The sequence below is a fragment of the Pan paniscus genome, chromosome 10, assembly GCF_029289425.2.
Source record: "Pan paniscus chromosome 10, NHGRI_mPanPan1-v2.0_pri, whole genome shotgun sequence".
NCBI classification, from domain to species: Eukaryota; Metazoa; Chordata; class Mammalia; order Primates; family Hominidae; genus Pan; species Pan paniscus.
The window spans coordinates 111,109,020-111,127,896 of record NC_073259.2 but is presented as its reverse complement, the minus strand read 5'-3'; the positions used below and the strand labels follow the sequence as shown (position 1 = coordinate 111,127,896).

The 18,877-nt window shown below is 37.5% G+C and overlaps 1 protein-coding gene across 1 annotated transcript in view; it reads left to right on the top strand.

Annotated features, from left to right (window-relative positions):
* Positions 1-18,496, top strand: part of C10H12orf42 (chromosome 10 C12orf42 homolog) — a 457,931-nt gene extending 439,435 nt beyond the window's left edge. Inside the window, exons 4-5 of the transcript XR_004665400.2 lie at positions 13,396-13,456; positions 13,857-18,496. The gene's annotated coding sequence lies outside the window, so the exon portion shown is untranslated. The remainder of the gene's footprint in view (positions 1-13,395; positions 13,457-13,856) is intronic.
* The last annotated feature ends 381 nt before the right edge of the window (positions 18,497-18,877 follow it).

Below are 18,877 nucleotides of genomic sequence, written 5' to 3'. Positions count from 1 at the left end.
CCAATATCAAAGAAATACTTTATAACAAAAAAATTATTAAAGATTAAGAAAAATACTTTGTATTAATAAAAGGGCCAGTCTGCCACTTAGATAAAACAATTCTAAATTTATACATACCAAGTAAATAGTTTAAAAATGATCGTAAAGCAAAATTAAACAGAAGCCAACAGAGAAATAGAAAAAAAAAATCATGATGGGATCCTAACATACTTTATTTAATAATGATAAAGCAAGGAGAAAAAAAAAGTCCTTAAGGATATTAAAGATGGAAACAACACAGTGAACCACTTTGACCTAATTGACATGTATAGAACACTATATCCATCAACAGAATAAACATTACTTTCCTATACCCATCCTAACCTAGTGATGAGGAGTCATACCACCTCCCTAAATGGGAAATGTCGAAGAAGACCAACGGAAAGTTAAGACTTTCAACACCACCCAGCACTAAAGGGGTACCTCTGCCTATGGTGTAGATGGAGGCAATGTGAGAAGCAGTAATGAGACACTCCTACCTCCACCAACCAAAAAGGTATCAATAGAGGCCTAATGGGACTCAAACTCCCAATCCCTTCTGAGAGGAACCAGAAGCATCCCCCTCAAGCATTAACAGAGAATGAGCAGGAAACGTGGACTGCTATTCCACCCATCAGTAAAGAAGTGCTGTTCTCTTGCTGTGCCAGATCCTTAATTTAATTAGATCCCATTTGTCAATTTTGGCTTTTGTTGCAATTGCTTTTGGTGTTTTAGTCATGAAGTCTTTGCCCAAGCCTATGTTCTGAATAGTATTGCATAGGTTTTTTTCCGGGGTTTTTATGGTTTTGGGTTTTACATTTAAGTCTTAGTCCACCTTGAGTTAATTTTTGTATCAGGTGTAAAGAAGGGGTCCAGTTTCAGTTTTCTGCATATGGCTAGCCAGTTTTCCCAGCACCATTTATTAAATATGGAAACCTTTCCCCATTGCTTGTTTTTGTTGGGTTTGTGGAAGACCAGATGGTTGTAGATATGTAGTGTTTTTCTGAGGTCTCTGTTCTGTTCCATTGGTCTATATATCTGTTTTGGTAACAGTACCATGCTGTTTTGGTTACTGTAGCCTTGTAGTATAGTTGGAAGTCAGGTAGCATGATGCCTCCAGCTTTGTTCTTTTTGCTTAGGATTCTCTTGGCTGCACGAGCTCTTTTTTAGTTCCATATGAAATTTAAAGTAGTTTTTTCTAATTCTGTGAAGAAAGTTAATGGTAGCTTAATGGGAATAGCATTGAATCTATAAATTACTTTGGACGGTATGGCCATTTTCATGATATTGATTCTTCCTATCCATGAGCATGGAATGTATTTTCATTTGTTTTTTTCCTCTCTTATTTCCTTGAGCAGTGGTTTGTAATTCTCCTTAAAGAGGTCCTTCATGTCCCTTGTAAGTTGTATTCCTAGGTATCTTATTCTCTTTGTAGCAATTGTGAATGGGAGTTCACTCATGATTTGGCTCTCTGTCTATTGTTGGTGTACAGGAATGCTTGTGATTTTTGCACATTGATTTTGTATCCTGAGACTTTGCTGAAGTTGTTTATCAGCCTAAGCAGTTTTGGGGCTGAGATGATGGGGTATTCTATATATAGAATCATGTCTTCTGCAAACAGAGACGATGTGGCTTCCTCTCTTCCTATTTGAAAATGCTTTATTTCTTTCTCTTGCTTGATTGCCCTGGCCAGAACTTCCAATACTATGTTGAACAGGAGTGGTGAGAGACGGCATCGTTGTCTTGTGCCGGTTTTCAAAGGGCATGCTTCCAGCTTTTGCCCATTCAGTATGACATTGGCTATGGGTTTGTCACAAATAGTTCTTACTATTTTGAGATATGTTCCATCAGTATCTAGTTTATTGAGAGTTTTTAACATGAAGGGATGTTAAATTTTATCAAAGGCCTTTCTGCATTTACTGAGATAATCCTTGACATTGGTTTTTGACATTGGTTCTGTTTATGTGACGGATTACATTTATTGATTTGCATATGTTGAACCAGCCTTGCATCCTTGCGATGAAGCTGACTTGATCATGGTGGATAGCTTTTTGATGTGCTGCTGGATTCAGTTTGCCCGTATTTTCCTGAGGATTTTCACACCGATTTTCATCAGGGACATTGGCCTGAAGTTTTCTTTTTTCGTTGTGTGCCTGCCAGGTTTTGGTATCAGGATGATACTAGCCTCATAAAATGAGTTAGGGAGGAGTTCCTCTTTTTTTATTATTTGGAATAGCTTCAGAAGGAATGGTACCAGCTCCTCTTTTTACCTCTGTTAGAAATCAGCTGTGAATCCATCTGGTCCTGGGCTTTTATTGGTTGGTAGACTATTAATTACTGCCTCAGTTTCAGGACTTGTTATTGGTCTATTCAGGGATTCGACTTCTTCCTGGTTCAGTCTTGGGAGAGTGTATGTGTCCAGGAATTTATCCAATTCTTCTAAATTTTTCTAGTTTATTTGCATAAAGGTGTTTACAGTATTCTCTGATAGTAGTTTGCATTTTTGTGGGATCAGTGGTGATATCCCCTTTATCATTTTTTATTGTGTTTATTTGATTCTTCTCTCTTTTCTTCTTTATTAGTCTAGTTAGTGGTCTATCTACTTTGTTAATTTTTTCAAAGAACAAGCTCCTGGATTCACTGATTTTTTGAAGGGTTTTTCATGTCTCTATCTCCTTCAGTTCTGCTCTGATCTTAGTTATTTCTTGTCTTCTGCTAGCTTTTGAATTTGCTCTTGTTTCTCTAGTTCTTTTAATTGTGATGTGAGGGTGTCAATTTGAGATCTTTCACACTTTCTGATATGGGAACTTAGTGCTATAAATTTCTCTCTTAACACTGCTTTAGCCGTGTCCAAGAGATTCTGGTACCTTGTCTTTTTGTTCTCTTTGGTTTCAAAGAACTTCTTGGTTTCTGCCTTAATTTCGTTATTTACCCAGTAGTCATTCAGGAGCAGGTTGTTCAGTTTCCATGTAGTTGTGCAGTTTGAGTGAGTTTCTTGACCCTGAGTTCTAATTTGATTGCACCGTGGTCTGAGAGACTGTTTGTTATAATTTCTGTTCTTTTGAATTTGCTGAGGAGTGTTTTACTTCCAATTATGTGGTCGATTTTACAATAAGTGCCATGTGGCACTGAGAAGAATGTATATTCTGTTGATTTGTGGTGGAGAGTTCTGTAGATTTCTGTTTGGTCCACTTGATCCAGAGCTGAGTTCAAGTCCTGAATATCCTTGCATCAGAGTGAACAGACAACCTACAGAATGGGAGAAAATTTTTGCAAGCTACCCATCTGACAAAGGTCTAATATTCAAAATCTACAAGGAATTTAAACAAATTTACAAGAAAAAAACAAACAACCCCATTAAAAAGTGGGCAAAGGAAGACATTTATGCAGCCAACAAATATACTTCTCAAAAGAAGACATTTATGCAGCCAACAAACATGAAAAAAAGCTCATCGGCCGGGCAAGGTGGCTCATGCCTGTAATCCCAGCACTTCAGGAGGCCAAGGCGGGTGGATCACGAGGTCAAGAGATCAAGACCATTCTGGCCAACATGGTGACACCCCATCTCTACCTAAAAATACAAAAATTAGCTGGGCGTGGTGGCACGTGCCTGTAGTCCCAGCTACTCAGGAGGCTGAGGCAGGAGAATAGCTTGAACAAGGGAGGCAGAGGTTAGAGGGAGGTGAGATCATGCCACTGCACTGCAGCCTGACAACAGAGTGAGACTCTGTCAAAAAAAAAAAAAAAGCTCATAATCACTGATCATTAGAGAAATACAAATCAAAACTACAATGAGGTACCATTTCCTGCTAGTCAGAATGGTGATTATAAAAAGTCAAGAAACAATGGATGCTGGCAATGCTATGGAGAAGTGGGAATGCTTTTACACTGTTGGTGACAGTGTAGATTAGTCAACCATTGTAGAAGATGGTGTGGTGATTCCTCAAGGATATAGAACCAGAAATACCATTTGACCCAGCAATCCTATTACTGGGTATATACCTAAAGGATTATAAATCATTCTACTATAAAGACACATGCACATGTATGTTTATTGCAGCACTATTTACAATAGCAAAGACTTGGAACCAACCCAAATGCCCATAAATGATAGACTAGATAAAGAAAATGTGGCAAATATACACCATGAAATACTATGCAGCCACAAAAAAGAATGAGATCATGTCCTTTGCAGAGACGTGGATGAAGCTGGAAGCCATCGTTCTCAGCAAAGTAATATAGGCATAGAAAACCAAATACTGGATGTTTTCACTCATAAGTGGGAGTTAAAAAATGAAAGTACATGGACACAGGGAGTGGAACAACACACACCAGGGCCTGTTGGGAGTTGGGGGGCAACGGGAGGGAGAGCATTAGGACAAATAACTAATGCATGTGGGGCTTAAAACCTAGATGATGGGTTGATAGGTGTGCAACAAATCACCATGACACATGTATACCTATGTAACAAACATGCACATTCTGCACATGTATCCCTGAACTTAAAGTAAAATTAAAAAAAAAAAAAAGATGTGTTGTTCTCCCCTTCCCTTGTCAGCACAGTGTCAGAAAAAACCAGCTAAAACCAAAGTTTTACATGAGTGCAGAGTCTCAGAACACAATGCATGAAATATTCAGCTTTCGATTAAAAATTAGGTTATTTACCACCAACCATGAGGACCTCAAAGTGAAGGGAAAATGACAATCACTAGATGCTAACCAAGATGATAGAGATGTTAGAATTAGTTGAAAACAATTTAAAAGCAGCCATCTTTAAAATGCTTCAACAAGCAATTATGAACGTGCTTTAAGCAAACAAAATAAATAAAAAATCTTAGCAGAAAAATAGAAACTCACAGAAAAGAAATAGGGAGTCTCACCAAGGAAATAGAAAGTATATGGAAAAACCAAATGGAAATTTTAGAGCTACACAATATAATAAATAAACTTTTGAAAAACTCAACGGATGTGTCCAACAAAATAATTAAGGGAATAGAAAAAAGGATCAGTGATCTGGAAGATAAAACAATAAAAAACACTCAATCAGAACAGACAGGATGAACAAACTAAATAAATAAACACATAAACAGAGCTTCAGGGGCCTATGGGACTATAACAAAAAATCTAATATTCATGTCTTCAGAGTCATGGAAGGAGAGGAAAAAGAAGATAGAGCTGAAAATATGCAAAGAAATGATGGCTGAGAACTTTCAGAATTTGTCACAAGACATAAACCTACAGAACCAAACATAATCTAAACAAGATAAATCTTAAGAAATCTACACCAAGGCACATTATAGTCAAACTTCTAAAAACTAGAGGCAAAGAAAAAATCTTGAATGCAATGAGAGAGAAATGGCACCTCTAGGGAGAAAATGATGTGAGTACCACATTTCTCATCAGAAACCCCAGAGGCCAAAACTAGCACAATATTTTTCAAGTGATAAAGTAAAGATGGCATAGCAAGCCTAAATATGTAGGCACCAAATAACAGAGCTGCAAAATTTGAGCAGCAAAATCTGATAAAAGTAAAAGGAAAAATATACCAATCCACAATTAGTATTTGAGACTTTCGACATACTCCTCTCAACAATTGATGGAACAACTAGACAGAAAATTAGCAAGTGTATAGAAGAACTCAACAAAACCTTCACCAAAAAAATCTAATCGATATGTATAGAACACTCCACCCAACAAACAGAATACAGATGCTTTTTAGTGCCTGAAGGATCTATACCAAAATAGACTATATCATGGGTCATAAAACAAATCTCAACCAATTCAGAAAAGTTGAAATCATACAAAATATTTTCTCTAACTATGGTGGAATTAAACTGGAAATCAATGACAGAAAAAAATCTCTAAACACTTGGGAACTAAACAATACACTTCTAAATATTGCATGGGTCAAAGAAGAATTCTCGAGAAGAATTTAAAAATACATTTAACCAAATGAAATTGAAAATACAATATGTCAAAATTTGTAAGACACAGCTAAAATAGTGTTAAATAGGACATCAATGGTACTGAATTCATACATTAGAAAAGAGGAAACATTTCAAACTAATAAAGTCATCCTAAAGAATCTGTAGAAAGAAGAGCAAGATAAGCCAAAAGCAACAGAAGGGAAGAAATAATAAAGATAATTGCAGAAATCAACTAGGTAAAACACAGAAAAGCAATATAGAAAAATGAATGAAAGAAAGAGCTGGTTTTTTGGAAGATAATAAAATTGACAAACCTCAAGTAAGACTGACAAAATGAGAGAGAAGACAAAAATTACCAATATTAGGAATGAAACGGGATATTATCACAGACCCTTCAGACATCAAAAGGATAACAAAGATAACTATGAAGAACTCTACATACACAAATTTCACAATTTAGATGAAATGGACCAATTCCTCAAAAATCACAAACTACTCACAACTCAATATAAAATCATTTGTATAGCCCTATAATTATTAAGACAACTTATTTTATAATGTTGAAACTCCCAAAAAAGAAATCTCTAGGCACAGATGATTTCACTGGAGAATTCTGTCAAATGTTTAAACAAGAATTATCATCAATTTTATAGAACTTCTTCCAGAAAATAGAAGAGAAAGGAATGCTTTTCTAACTCCTTTTAAGGAGTATTATCTAAATGTCAAAAGCAGAAAAAAGCCTGTACAAAAGAAGAAAACTATAGACCAATAGCCCTTATGAATATAGATGCAAAAATCTTCAACAAAATATAAACAAATAGTAGTAATACATAAAGAGAATGACACAGTATGACCAAGTGAGGTTTATTCTAGAGATGCAAGGCTGGTTCAATATTTGAAAATCAAGCAGTATAACCCCAAATTATTAACAGGCTAATGAAAAATATCACATGGTCATATCAATCATGTAGAAAGGCTTTTGATAAAATCCAATGCTATTTATAATAAAAACTCTCAGAAAGATAGGAATAGAGAGGGACTTCCTCAACTTGATAAAGAACATCTACAAAAAGCCTACCGCTACTTAATACTTGATACTAAATTGGTGAATATGTTCCCCTTAATATTGGGAACAAGGCAAAGATACCTGCTTTCACCACTCTTGTTCAATATAGTGCTGAAAGTTCTAATCCGTACAATAAAGCAAGAAAAGGGAAGCCAAATCAGAAGTGAAAAAACATGTAACAGTCCCTATTTACAGGTGACATGATTGTCTACATGGAAAAATTTGAGCAATGTGCAAAAAAAAAAAGCCTCTTAGAACTAATAAGGGAGTTCAGCAAGGTTGCAGGATATAAAATAAGCATTAAATTATCAATAGTATTTCTATATGCTAGCAATGAATATGTGGAAACCAAAATTAAAAATACAACATCATTTATAATCACTCAAAATATTGACATACTTAAGGATGAATCAAATAAAACATGTATAGTACTTATATGCTGAAAATTACAAGATGCTGACCAAAGAAATCAAAGAAAATCTAAATAAACTATATACCATGATCATGGATTGAAAGACTTAACACTGTAAAGATGTCAGTGTTTCCCAAATTGATTTATAGGTTCAATGCAATCACCATCAAAATCCCAGTAAGATTTCTTATATATCTAGACAAGATTATTCTAAAATTTATATGGAAAGGCAAATAAACTGAATTAACTAAAATGATTTTGGAAAGAACAAAGTGGAAGGAATCAGTCTTTTGGATTGGAAGGCATTACATAGGTGCAGTAATCAAACTGTGTGGTATTAGAGGGAAAGGCGCATAAATCAATGAAATAAAAATTTTAAAAACAATAAATAGACCCACAAAAATATGCCTCACTGATTTTGACAAAGTGAAAAAGAGACTGAATGGAGAAAAGATAGCCTTTTCAGCAAAAGGTACTAGAGCAAGTGGACGTTCGCAGGCCATCGTAAAAATCAATCTAAGTCTCACATCTTGTACAAAATTTAACTTAAAACAGATCATGGACTTAAATGAAAACTGTAGAAATACAAAACTTCTCTTTAAAAAAAAGTAGGAGAAAATCTTCAGGATTTGAGACTTGGTGGAGTTTTTATATTAACATCGCAAACACAATTCAGTTTTTTAAAAAGTGATAATTCAGACCACATCAAAACTAAAAACAATTGCTTTTAGAAAGATCCTGTAAAGAGGATAAAACTTAAGCTACAGACCAGGAGAAAATATTTGTAAACCATGTATTTGAGAAAGGACTAGTATCTAGAATATGTGAAGAACTCTCAAATCCAACATTAAGAAAGAAAACAATCCAGTTTTAAAATAGGCAAAAGATATGAACAGACATTTTATTTATATAAGAGGTTATATAATTGGCAAATAAGCCCATGAAAAGATGTTCAGTAATTAAGGAAACACAAATTAAAACCACAATGAGTTTTAATGCCAATATCCTGTTTGTGATATTGTGCAATAATATTTAAGATGTTATCACTGGGGAAAACTGCATAAAAGTTCCACAGAATCTTTCTGTAGTGTCTCTTACAATTGCACGCAAATACGCAATTATCTCAAAATTAAAATAAAATTAAATATAAAATTTAAAAACAAAGTACATGGATATGCAAAGGGCAAAGATTTGTCATGATAATCTTGTAGAATAACATCACAGTGAGGGACCTAAACTTCAGAATTTCAGACATATTATAAAGTTAAAGTAACTAAGATATTGTGGCATTGGCAAATAAGTGACCGAAGGAAAAGGGAATAGAGTCTATAAATAGATGTTCTCATAAAAGCCTACTGAATTCATCACAAAGTTGCCACTTTAATAAAGTTAGGGAAGAATTGTCTTTTCAATATTCGGTAATGTTTCAACTGATTATCCATATGGAAAAAATATTGACCCCCTATTTCAAACCACACACAACAAATCAATTCCAAATAGATCATAGATCTAAGTGTAAAAGGTAAAATAGTAACGCTCTGGATGATATCACAGGAATATATCTTCATGAGCTTGGGGTACACAAACATTTTAAATAGGATATAACAAGCACTAACTACAAAATAAAAATTATAGTTAATGAAAATGAAGAACTATTCGTCATAAAGCACCATTATGAAAGTGAAAAAAGTCACACGTAAAGAAGTTTGCAATATAAATATTTGATAAAATGTTTATATCCAGAATATATAAATAACTCCTTTGAATCAGAATAAAAAATCTAGACAATTGAATAAATCATGAATAAATACTTTCAAAAAGCTCCTAAAAAAAGGGGATCCTAAATGGGTAATAAAATATACAAAGCTATTAAACATCACTAGTTATCAGAGAAATGCAAACTAAAACCACTATACATCCTTTAGAATGTTTAAAATAAAACATTAAAATACCAAGAATTGGTGAGAATTTGAGTCACCTGTACTATCATAAACTGCTGATGACAATATACATTTTTAAAGCCACTTCAAAAAGTCATTTGGCAGCATCTATAAACCTGATTATCTGTGTATCCTGTGACTTAGTAAATTCACTCCTGGATACACATCCAACAAAAATGTATACATATATACAGAAAAAGACACAGAAAATGTTCAAGGCAGCATTATTTTTAATAATTTACAATTGGAAGCAAGTCTACCAATAGTAAAATAGAGAAACTGTTAAATATTAATGAACAATATTAGACAGCAAAGAAATAAACAACTATTGCTACACAAAACGACATGCTAAATGTCATGTACCAAATAGTGAGGACAAGAAGACTGTTATGGAAGAATTTATACTCTCTCATTTCATTTAATGAAGTTTAGAAATAGGCAAAATTAGAACCATGTTTTGTCATAGTGTAATAAGTGGGAAGAAGACAAAGACACAGGAGAGAAAGAACTGGGTTTGCTCAGGATGAAAGAGACTTGAGTATGTCCCTAGGCTGAGGAGAAGGAGCAAGACAGACTGGCAGAGACTGAGTGGCACAAGAGTAGGAAGCAGACTGATGGAGCAAGGTCTCAGAGGGGCAGAAACAAGTGGGTTCAAGGGCTTACACTCCCCAAAACCCTGCTCATGGATTCCTGGATGACCTGGTCTGACACCCATGGTCAGGAAGCTGGCCTATTCACATAAATGCGGATGGCTTTTTATAATTGGTTTTGGCTGCTCTCCTTTGGTGTTTAAACAAAGATATCCCTAAAAGAAGAATATTTACATTTTATGTGACAATAGTTAGGCCCTAGGGAGTTCAGAAAAGTAAAACCAGCAATGTATTTCCAGATTTCTGGAGACAGATTACCATGATGGTTGTCATTACCTCTCCAGAGATAATCTCTCCAGGGCCTCCTCGTGCTCTGGGCTAAACAGCGAAAAAAAGAAATGTTGGTCCTTATCCTCTTAAGGCTTATATACTCTCCTTCTAAGTCCTGAACTCTAATATAACCGAAGTGAGAGGTGCTTGTCCTTCTAAGAAATGCATAATCTAATGACCACTTCCTCAGTTGATGGCTGAAGCATGGTTCAACTAGAACTAGAAGCACAGTTGAGGTCTAACTTATACCTTATTAGTTATTTGATGGTTATCTGGCCTCTTTTAGCATAAATTTGCTGGGATTTTTTAAATTATGATTTTCTTAAGATTTGCTTACCTCATCCCATCACTGATCATTACAGAACACTTTTAGTTTTATCTTCTTTCCAGAAAATTGTTCTTTTCAAATCTCTGAAGGAAACTCATTAAGTGCCCTATAAAAATAGTAAATGGGCCGTTTAGAAATGTACACAGAATTGTTGATTGTCAGTATAGGAAAGAAAGCTGCGTAAGGAGGAAGGTAATTGTAAAACAAACAGAACAATTTTTAAGCCCTTCATATTTGAAAAGTATTTTTGAAAGCTGAAAAAATTCACATAAATTAATTACCTAGAGGTTTGAAGCTGGCTCTTCTAAGCTTCAAAAACTGTTTTTATAAATTTTTTATTGTTTGGTATGTAAAGTTCCCTAAAATATATATCCCTGCCGTAATAACTAGTATACCAGGACCTCTAGCCTTTTGTTAATGGCTAAGTTTTGGTTATCTGGGTCTCTGCAATGGTTGCTCTGAGCAGGTGAGGAGTCTAGGGCTGCTTGTCCTGGCACGAAATGGCATTAGGTGACTCTGCTGGTTGTACCATATGGCTACTCTGTATAGGATTTATCTCTTATATAAAGCCACGAGAACACAATAAGAACATTTACTCTTGCATTAAACATGATTATAATTACTTGGTCATCTGGATGTCTAGCCTACAACAGATAAGAAGCATCTAGATGCTTCACTGTTAGAGCAAGCTGTGTCTGTCCCAGTGTCTGTTTCCTGCAGCGATCCTATCTAAATCTCTGCTCAAAATTCATATGGGCTAAGTACAAGGCATTATGGTAAATGCAGTAATACAGGTAGTAGTGATTTAAAACTGTGTAGCATTTTATAGCAATATATCATGCCTTATTCAATATACCATTTGATACACACACACACACACACACACACCTGTGAGAAAAGAAAATAACGTTTATTAAACACCTGCTGTGTGCCAGGCACAGTGCTAAACTTGTGGTAGTCATTGTTTTGCTTATTCACTCAACAAAGTTTCACTGATGGGCTACTCTGTGCCAGGCACTGTTCTAAGCTCAAGGAATACCTCAGGAAACAAAATAACCAAAGTCTCTCCTCTGATGTAGTTCATTGCTTAGCGGGGGGCAACAGATAACAACCAACCAACCAACCAAGTAAATAAATACATGGAGCATCCAATGGAAGGAGTGCTTTAGACACAAATAAAGCAGAGAAGGAGGTAGAGGATACTGGGGTAGAGGGTGGGAGCTGTTTTAACCAGGGTGGTTGGGGAAGGACTTGCTGAGAAGGTGACATCTGAGCATAGAACTGAAGGACACCAGGAAACCATCTAAGCAGATTACCTAGGGGAAAGGCATTCTGGTCAGAGGAAACAGCACGTGCAAAGGCCCTGAGGTAGAGGTGAGACTTGTGGGTCCCAGGGTCAGCAAAGAGGCAGTGTGACTAAAAGAGAGTGAACAAGGGAAAGGTAGTAAGAAATGAGAATATAGATTATCAAAGGCCATTGAGAGGATTTTGACTTTTATTCTGAAAAAGAAGAGAAAACGTTGGAAGATTTTTGAGCAGAGGAGTGGTAAGACTGTCTTACATTTGAACAGGAACACGCTGATTGCTGTGATGAGAACAGAAGTATGGGGCAAGGACAGAAGGGGAGAGAATAATTAGGAGGTCATCACCTTAATCCAGGTGAAAGATGACGCTAGCTTGGACTAGGAGGACTGTGTTGGAGATGTGAATGTACAAATTCAGATGCGTTTTGAAGACAGAATCAAGAGGACTTGCTGATGGATCAGAAGTGGCATTTAAGAGGAAAAGAAGAGTCAAACATCACTCCAAGATTTGTGACCTGATCAGTTAAAATAATGAGCTTGTTGTTCACTGAAATAGCAAAGATCATGAGAGGAGCGGATTTGGAAGGAAGGCACACGATTTTTGTTGTGGACATGTTGACTTTGAGATGGCTTTCACACATTCAAATGGATATGTTAAGGAGGTAATGGCTACTGTAGTGTAGCTAAGAGGTCTGAGCCATAGATATATGTTTTGGATTTATTAACACAGAAATTGCATTTAAAGCCATGGGAATGGATTAAATCATCAGGAGAATGAGTTAGAGGTGCAAGGACGAAGCCTATCCTGTGCAGTATGGTAGCCACTAGTCACATGGGTGACTGAGCACTGGATAGGTGGCCATTGTGACTTGAGGGATAAAGAAGGTTAGTGAGAAAAATATGTGCAGAGCCATATGAAATGGGAGGCTGAGGGAAGAGGCATATCCTGAGATTTCTGCGCTTCTTGTGAGAACTGAGAATGAGGGATAAGGGCACAATATAATTAATCCTGATTTTCTTAAGACTGAAAGAAGTGGGGAGGCTACAAGGCGAATCCAGAAGCATGTGGAATCCTGGGACCTTTATTTTATTTCTGCTCATACTGGGTTAAAGGTCAAGGCTAAGCTCTTCTCCGGAGCACACAGAGAGCTCTTTGGTTCCTTTCTTGAACTCCTCAGGAGAGTTATTTTGAGGTTGTTATTATTATCCCTATTCAACAGATGATAAGACTGAAGTTCAGAGATTTAAGTGATTTGCTCAGACTTACTAGATTATAAAAATCAGATCTGAGATCATGCCCCAGGTTTTGACTCTTGGTCAGACGTTCCACACGTGTAATTATAATATGTGCATGCGTGGATGGGGTTGCATATATGGGGGAGGGTGTTGAATTCCTCCATGTAGGCTAAATCTTTTATGCATTGTATTTACAATCTCACAACCACCTTGTAATCCAGATGTTATTATTCCCATTTTATAGATGAAGAAATTAAATTCTAGAGGGGTTAATTCCTTCAACTACATCATGATTGCCGTTAGAGGTGAGTAGTTTTATTCTCTGCCCCCTACTTTATTATTCTAATGAACTATTCCCCTCCTTCCCCCATTCCTTTCCCTATCTTGCTGTTGGCCCCCTTTCCATTCTCACGGCCTCATCTCCGTTTACAAGGCCTCATTTCCCCTCCTTTGCCTTCCTGCACATCCTAGTCAGTCACTTCAGTAAATGACTGGTAGATTGTTTGTAAAAATGGCCCTAGTTATTTCCCTCCTGGTAAAAGGCTCCTTTGTAATGTGACTTTATAGCTCCTCCTGGTAAGATGGAGCCTTTGAATCTGGGCTGGCCTCGTGATTTACTCTGGCCATGACAATATGGCAAAAGTGACATTACGCCATTTCTAAGCCTGAGCCTCAAAGAAACCTTATCGTGTCTACTCTTTCTAGGAATCCTGCCCTGCTGCCATGTGAACAAACTGGGCTGGTCTTCTGGATTACAGACCATGGGAATGAAGATGAGCCACCCCAGCTGAAACCATTCTAGATGAGCCAGCCCACAGCTGGCCCAAAGCTGATGTCAGGCATAAATAAGCCCAACCAAGATCAGCCAGGCCTGGCCTAGGTCAGGAGAACTGCCCCGTCAAACCCCAGGCCCAGAAACCAAATAAATGGTTGTTTTAAGCCTCTAAGTATTGAGGTGGTTTGCTAGTAACAACAGCTAATGAAGTTCCCCCATTTTATTCTTTTATTGCCACCATCAATGGTCTTTCCACTCCATTTTCCCAAAGCCTGAACATTGCTAAATCTAAATTTTGTAAAAAATCAGCAAATGGATTTATACTTCCTTTAGGTCCCTGCAGCTGCTCAGCATTTCATCTGCTTAAAATATTTCTCAGAGAACCTATTATAAATTTTCTAAACATGCTGTAAGGAAATGGAGGAAGTTTTCATTTTTTAGATCTGGGCAGATGGGAGGTGATTGGAGCAAGAACAATTTCTCTTTTTTAATTAATTATTTAATTGAAAAATAAAAAATGTATACAGTCAACCTCTATATCTGCATGTTGCACATCTACAGATTCAACCCACTGTGGATCAAAAATGTTCAAAAATAAGAAAAAATAGCAATTCAACAATAAAAACAATACAAATAAACAATATAGCATAACAAATATTTACATGAAATTTGCATTGTATTAGGTGTTATAAATAATCCAGAGATGACTTAAAGTATACAGGAGGATGTACATAGTTTATATGCAAATATGACACTATTTTATATTAGGGACTTGACCATCTGCCAATTTTGTATCCACTGGGGGTCCTGGAACCAGTCTTCTGTGGATACAAAGGGATGACTATTTATATTGTATAACATGTTATTTCTAGAAAAAAAAAATCTTTTTCTCTTAAGATGGTTGCTCAGTAGGAAAGGCAAGGTAAGATACCAGGAAATAATGAAGTAGAGCACTGGTGCCCAACTTTTTTGGCACCAGAGACCAGTTTCATGGAAGACAGTTTTTCCACGGACTGGGGAAGGGGATGGTTTCTAGATGAAACTGTTCCACCTCAGATCAGGCATTAGATTCTCATAAGGAGCGCTCAGCCTAGATCCCTCGGATGCGCAGTTCCCAATAGAGTTCACACTCCTGTGAGAATCTGTGGCTGCTGCTGATCTGCCAGGTGGTGGAGCTCAGGTGGTAATGCTTGCTCGCTGCCACTCACCTCCTGCTGTGCAGCCTGATTCTTAACAGGTCATGGACCAGTACCAGTCTGGGGCCCAGGGTTTGGGGGTCCCTAAAACAGAGAAGAGACAACTTGGGGGAGCTCGTATTAGTTGGCTCCAACTTCTAGATGAAATACTAAGCAAGTGTTAGGAATACACTACAACCTCCCAGACAGGGTTTGCAACTATGTTACAAAACTGCAACCACTCTTCTTTCTAGTAGGCACTACAGGCATCACTCATCAACCACAGCACTCTCTTCTGCTGTGCCTAGATGCAGTCCCAATCCAGCAGTCCCTCTCAGATCCATCCTTCTCAGTCCAATCAGTTAGATCTTGAAATGAAACCCATTATCAAATCTGCTCAAGGGTGGGCTCGGAGCTTCTCCTGCTGCTCGCTCCATCCTGATAAAAAGCAGTGGCTAAGAATCAAGTAGAGAATGGAGTCATCATGGACACAAAGCTAGGCTTCCTTAATAAGGAGTGGCATTTACAGTGGGAGGGTGGAAAACCTGACAAACAGAACTAATGACAGCTCTTTTCCTTTGCATTATGTAGTCATGCTCTGTTCTCTCTTATGGAAGTGAGGCAGAGGGATGGCCTCCCCTTGGAAACTCCATTGGAAATCTCTTTTTCATTATTTTCTTAACATTACTTTTGTCCCTATTTTAAGTAGCTCCACTTTAAGATGCTTTTGGTCTGTGGTCTATGATTGGGCTTGTAAAAACTTGTACATATGAAAACCAATAGTTAGAGGAGGCAGGGGATTCTTCTGGGCAGGTCAAGGAGGGCTTTCTGGAGGAAAGGTATGTCGAGGATTTATTCACCAGATGGACAAATGAGGGAGGAAAAGGCTACAGGGAGACAATGCATGCATGGAGGCCAGGAAGCGTCAAGGAGCCTATCACTGTTAGTGGATCACAAAGTATGATGTGGAGGAAGGGAGTGGAGAAATGAAAGCAAAACCAGTAAGGTAGGTTGGAGTCAGATTATTAAAAAAATACCAAGGCTCTGATCTGGCTTGTAGTAGGATACTGTCACCTTTTTAAAGCTGAAGAATGGGCCGGGCACGGTGGCTCATGCCTGTAATTCCAGCAATTTGGGAGGCTGAGGCAGGTGGATCACCTGAGGTCATGCATTCAAGACCAGCCTGGGCAACATGGTAAAACCCTGTCTCTACTAAAAATACAAAAATTAGCTGGACATGGTGGTGGGCACCTGTAATCGTAGCAACTCGGGAGGCTGAGGCAGAAGGATCGCTGGAACCCAGGAGGCAGAGGTTGCAGTGAGCTGAGATTGCATCACTGAACTCCAACCTCGGCAACAGAGAGAGACGCCATCTCAAAAAATAAATACAGCTGAAGAACGGCAAAAGCATGCTTTATTTTCATATAATAAAAATATCCACCCATTTAATGGCTTCCTATAAATACTAAGCACTTCACATACACTCATTTAATCCAGTAACAGCCCTATGAGGTAGGTAGTTATAATCCCCATTTTACAGATAAGGAAACAAAGGCACTGACAGATTAACTGATCCAATGTCATTCCTAATTGATTGAATCAGGGTTTATAGCAGGGTCATCTGGCTCTATAAATTCCTTGGGGACAAGATCCATGTATCCATGTGGCATCTATTATTTTATAATAACCTATCTCCCCCCAAAAAGAATCTATCAAGGTACCTGATATACATTAGGCACGTAATCATTTTTACTGATATCAGTCAAAAAGCTCTCTGTCTTACCTTCACATGTTAAATCCTTTTCTCAAATTTCCTGAAATAGCCATAAAGCACCGTTTTATCATGATGGTTAGGGATGACAATCCTAGCAAAATCGGACTGTTTAGTGTGTACCAGGCACAGTATTAATCTCTTGATGTGCATTAACACACTCAGTCATCACAACAGCTTGTCCACAGCTGGGGCCCACAGAGGTTGAATAAGTTACTCAGAGTCACAGAGTAAGTTGTTGGGCTCAATCTCCTCCAAGTTCTGGCCATCTTCAGCACCCACACACTACCTCCCTCTGACCTTCTCACCTTCTCACCTTGTCCGTGCAGAGATTGTAGGCCTCCAAGGACAGCTTGCTTCCTGACGGCTCCCCAACAGTAAAGGATGGATTTGCTAGGCTCTGGCTGGGCTGTTTTGTGCAGTGACTAAGGGCACACATTTTGTTAGACATTTGGCCTGAATAAGGGGCTCAGGCCTTTAGTCTGTGGCTGTGGAACAGAGAAAAGCTAACTGACCCAGAAGGGGATTGAACTTGTGACCTAGGCTTCAGAGCGCCAGGCTCTAACATCACGGCTACAGACAGAGCACCTCCAGAGGGTTGTCTGTTGGGAGACTTGCCTTGCATTTTAAATCTTGTGCCGCTTCTCCCCAAAGCCCCACTCCCAATTGCTGAAGATTAAGAAACTGAGGTTCATGCAAGTGCAGAGCGAGAGGAAAATAAATCGCGATTTAAATTCATGCCTCTGGACGCATAGCTTAGCCCGCGTTGAACCCCTCTCGCTTCATCTCTGCCACCTCCTTTCTGTGATTTATTTCAGGCGATGGCCCTCTGTGTATGTGTAAAAATCCCCCTGAATGCTTTCCCCTGAGGGCAGTCAATGCGTCCCTCTGAAGTTTAGCGCCAATGCTGATGTGTGCAAAGGGATGAAAAACGTACATTTTCAAGTCTCCCCAAAGCTTCGAGCCAAAAGGGAAAAAAAGAAAAAAGAAAAAAAGTTGTCCATTCCCCTTTTTCAGCCCTCACACTTCAAATGCTAATGAAAAGTGTGTTGTCTTGGGCCTTGAATAGGTCTAAAATGCTCTGGTTTGGAAGTATTTGCATACCCTCCTGAATAGGGAGGCAGCCAGCAGAGAGGATTAGGGCTACACATCAACTCCTCCGAAAAGGGGCTGACAGGGCTGAAAAAAATTGAGTGCCAGCAAAAGCCTGACTGTAAGGTGAAGGGGGAGAAGTATCTCCTCCAGATACTCATCTTTTTCTTCTTTTTCCCTTGAAAATGTTTTTGAGTTTTTGCTATTATTTAGGGAAAAAAATACATAGGATAGGTGAAATAATCCAAATATAGGGATTGGCAAAAAAAAAAAAAAAAAAAGAGGGAGGGAATCTTAACCTATTACTCCAAAGCAATTTGCATGTTTTTAACTTTGTGAATCACCACATACATACAGTTTTTAAATAGCTGGAATTGTTTTGCATTTTTGATGTTCATTTAATATTATATAATTACTATTCTTTTAGATTTCTATGTATCTTTGTAACGTATTATTTTTATTGGCTACTTAATCTTCTTTTACTGTTTAATAAGTTTTTCTCCTTTAGTTACAATAAATATCATCATACATACAGCTTTTTGACTCTGTTATTTCCTTAGGATACGTCCCTCCATGGTTTTTCAGTCCCAAATAGTATGGATAGCTTTATAGTTTTATCTGTTTGATCATTATGTGAATTTTTGTTTCCCTTTGAACATTTAATTTGTTTGAATGTTAATTTTTCATGAATGTTTAAGTTTCTAAGATCTTAGTTTTTTTAGTACAATTTAGCATTTCTAAGTTGACATTTTTACTATCAATTTCTTTAATTTCCATTTCTTTGATCAGTATTGAGAATTAAAATATTTTCATTTGCTTGTTTCCTATTTGTATTTCTCTTGGATGAACTGCTTGTTCATGCCTGTTCATTCCTATTCTTTGCCAATTTATTTATGGAGGTGTGGACTTCTAT